At 43.6% G+C, this 3972-nt stretch overlaps 1 long non-coding RNA gene across 1 annotated transcript in view; it reads left to right on the forward strand.

Annotated features, from left to right (window-relative positions):
- LOC109972951 (uncharacterized) overlaps nucleotides 1-2200 on the forward strand; it is a 17017-nt gene extending 14817 nt beyond the window's left edge. The window contains exon 4 of the long non-coding RNA XR_002276761.1: nucleotides 1365-2200. This is a non-coding gene — a long non-coding RNA (uncharacterized LOC109972951). The remainder of the gene's footprint in view (nucleotides 1-1364) is intronic.
- Nucleotides 2201-3972: the final 1772 nt, after the last annotated feature.

Here is a 3972-nt window from a genome sequence, read left to right on the forward strand (position 1 = left end):
AAATCAAAATGTTTATTTCAGAGAAAACTGAGAAAACTACACATATTCAGATTGACAGAGCTGGTACCAGTGAATTTGTCTCGAACAACTCCTCGTCTTTCAGAATTGTTGCCAGTTCATTTTCTTTCAGTCAAGTAATCAAACTCTCAGAAGTGCTGGTTTGTTTCTGTGTGTTTCAGCATGGGGGGGCAGCAGGGGCCCAACAACAAATGCTTGCTTCAGAGCCCCACAGGAGGTTAATCCGGCCATGAGGGGCAGGTGATAGACGACAAAATTCAGGAAAACAAATGTGGATATGCAGAGACCTTCCATAACGTTATGAATACAGAATGAAGGAGTTGAATCCTTTAATACAGCTGAGTTACTCACATTCTGTTTATATTAGCTCCACTAATCTGTGTTGCTCCAATTTTCCTGCTTGTCACCACATTCCGACTCATTTGTCATGTCCCTGGGGGTCGCAGGTTTAAGTGCGTGTGCGTTTATTTAAGTAGGAAAGGTGGAAATAGATTCTGTATGTGTGCATGTGTATGCTGTATATGTGTGTGTGTGGCTGTAGTGCACCCACAGTTCTCATTTTGCCCTAAAGGAAAAGTCAGTCCTGCAATTTATAGCGTCACTTGCCTTTAAATTGTGTTGGCTCTCAGTGGGAGACGTGACATCAATATAGTACTGAAGAATATGTTTGCCCTCATGAATGCTAACGACAGTTAATCCTGTCGCTCGAGGCTTCGGCTGCTTGTGTGTCTGGGTGTGTGCGTCTCCTCACACCACCCCTTCAAAATGAAATCCTTATTCTGATTTCATTTTCTAGTCCGTTTATGTCTGAGAGAGAAAAATAAATTGGGACCAACACAGTGGAATTTGGTGTTGATGTCACAGGTGAAATTAATTTGACGTGTTTGGCTTTTCTGTGAGTTTGTGTGTTTTCTGTAGATTACTGACAATCTTGACTGTTACTGATGTAGAGGATTATAATTCAGTTTCCTCTGACAGGGATAGAACAGGCTGACCGGGCACAGACCCCGGGGCCCCCTGGACCTGACCCTTTGTGTGACCACCAAAAAGAAATGAAAAATGACCAAAACAGGTCACAAAACAAAACTGTAGACTGAAATAATCTTCGGTCTGACTGGTTTCGACCCAGTTCGGTAGAGACGACCGCAGAGCAACATAACCTTGTTTCTAATTTCTCACAGTAGTGTGACTGAAACAGTCTGTTAAAGTGAGTGTGTTGCAGGGACATACCTGTGGGTTTCTGTGCCCCGGTATGCCACCGCCACATTTAACAGATGTGTTTGTCTTATGAGTTCGTGTTATTTTCTCTATCAGTCTCATTTTGTTTGTATTTTCTCTTTTCCCAGGGGATTCACCAGCAGCAGTGTCACGGCGACTTGAAGGACGAAGCAAAACGAAGACGAGGCTGTGATGGGGAAGTTAATTTACTCTGATTCTAATGTGGTCCACACACTACATGCCCATAAATGAGTGCAGTTAATGATAATAAGTCATAATGAATAACATCTGACAAGAAGAATTTCCTCTCTCAGAAACAGAAACGTCGTTGGAGAAGTTCAGCTGTAGTTTATTCTGAGCCACATGCTGTACACCTTCCTACTCATTAGAAACAAATGTGAATTCATCCGCCACAGAAAATAGTCCCCAACAAATAACCTTCTTCCTGTTTGTGTACCATTTGAACCCCATTAGGCCACATTTCCCCAGGACTAGTGAGGATTTGACCAAAATGCGATGCCAAAACACAGCACCATAAAAAAAAAAACTGTAAAGCAGTAGAAAACTTTTGTGGGGAAAATGTTTGTGCTTACACCCGTGCAAACATCGCTACGGATTTAAATGTTTAAGAGCTGTTCCAAACTCTACACAAATCATGGAAACACAAGGGTCAGGCAAGTGTTTCTGTACGTTAGCGGTGGCTGCCCTGCATCATGGTAGGTGCCATACACCGCTCAGCCAACAGGGGGCAGGAGTCGCTGGCCATTGGTCCTGATCAGGTCATGTGATTTATCCTCTAGAAACTAAAATAGCCACTGAAGAGGAGTGCATCATTTTGCTTCTGCTGAATCGTCGCCGGTAGAAGAAGAAAAGCATTTGCTAAAGATGCTGGTGAACATGAACAGCTTCACACAGCCCTCTGTTTTTTTTTTATTTATTTATTTATTTGACACTGTAAACAGCTCTTCTTCTGTAACAGAGACTTGAGAGTACAGTGACAGTATTGGCTTTAATGTCCATATCAGAAACACATGAAATGACACTGGTCTTTGGTTAGAAATGTTTGGATGATGCATTTTGCTGCACAAGTTTGTGTCACACCCTCCTTGTGTAGCTGGAAGCGTTTGTGGCTGCGTAGCCCTCAGTTGTCGAACCTCTAGCATCTGGCCTGTTGATGATGTGTCTTTGGAGCATACGAGTTGAAAGCAGCTGAAACCTCCTGAACTGAAATGGAAAATGAAGTGTGATAACTGAAGGGAGGGAGTGTGAGAAGTCACTGAACTGATGAGAGAGTGAGGGAGTGAGATGATGAGAAAAATGCAACTTAAAAGATTGAACTGTTTGTGTGTGAAGAGCTGCTTCATCTCTGTCTTTGGAGGAAACTGCTTTATGTACCCAGAGGGAGAAATGAAAGGACCCCCCCGACCAACCCAGTGGAATCAGCAGGGGTCGCTGATCGATCTGCTGATCATTGTCTTGCTTACCTCAGCATGGCGGTGATGGGTTTGTGCGTTGTCATGCTTGGTTTGTTTCGTCCTGTAATCTGCCAGGAACATTAGACTCTCTAATGTTTCTGTGTCACGGACTGATGAGATCATATTTAAAACCAGGCTGATGTGCACACACTCATTTTTCCCTGATGTGACTACAGTCAACACACAAACATGTCGGTGATGCCCGTCTACACTGTGCACCTCTCCTGGGACAGGAGCTGCTTTCATTGGCTGCAGGTAGGCATCCATGTGTCCTCACACTGCTCATTAGCCAGTGTGTGTGCACGCACAAAGCATGATGCTGCAATGATCCACGGTGTTTGGGAGGGATCACAGGACCGATACCCTGGAAAGCACTGACGTCTCTGCTGCACCAGAGAAAGTCTTCGTTTCTTATTACCGAGGGTCTGATGGATGTGTAATGATGGGATGAGATGAGGCCATAAATGAAAAGTAGAGAGCGGCTCCTCTGACACATTAATTTGGCCGCTGACAAATTTTCCTCAGGGCTTTAGTTTTCAGTTGTGCAGTTCAGGTTAATGATATTTTTTGAGTCGTATTCTGAAAATGAAGTCTTCATTTCTTCCCCAGGTTCATTTGAGGTGCGCTGCCACTTTTCCACATTTCCTGAATGACTCAAACAGTCGTGATTCATAATGACGGCAGGTGTGAAGATCAGATGCAGGGGACGCTGAGTCTGGCTGCTGAGATGCAAGAAAGCAGACTCGCTGTTCCTATAGGCCTACCCTGAGATCAGAATTCAGATTCTGATCTATGTTCCTATAGGCCAAACCCTGAGATCAGAATTCAGATTCTGATCTACAGTATGTTTCTATAGGCCACACCCTGAGATCAGAATTCAGATTCTGATCTATGTTCCTATAGGCCTACCCTGAGATCAGAATTCTGATTCTGATCTACAGTATGTTTCTATAGGCCACACCCTGAGACAGAATACAGATTCTGATCAATGTTCCTATAGGCCACACCCTGAGATCAGGATCAGATTTCTGATTCTGATCTATGTTCCTATAGGTCACACCCTGAAAATTCAGATTCTGATCTACAGTATGTTCCTATAGGCCACACCCTGAGATCAGAATCCTGATTTTGATTCTGATCAATGTTCCTATAGGCCACACCCTGAGATCAGTCTTGGTTCCTTCTGGACCCACAGACATTTAAATTTTTTTCATTTTTTTAAATTGAGTCAAAACACCCGAGGATTGTTTTCCAAGCCGTG

This window comes from Monopterus albus, unplaced genomic scaffold, assembly GCF_001952655.1.
Source record: "Monopterus albus unplaced genomic scaffold, M_albus_1.0 scaffold274.1, whole genome shotgun sequence".
Classification (NCBI taxonomy): Eukaryota; Metazoa; Chordata; class Actinopteri; order Synbranchiformes; family Synbranchidae; genus Monopterus; species Monopterus albus.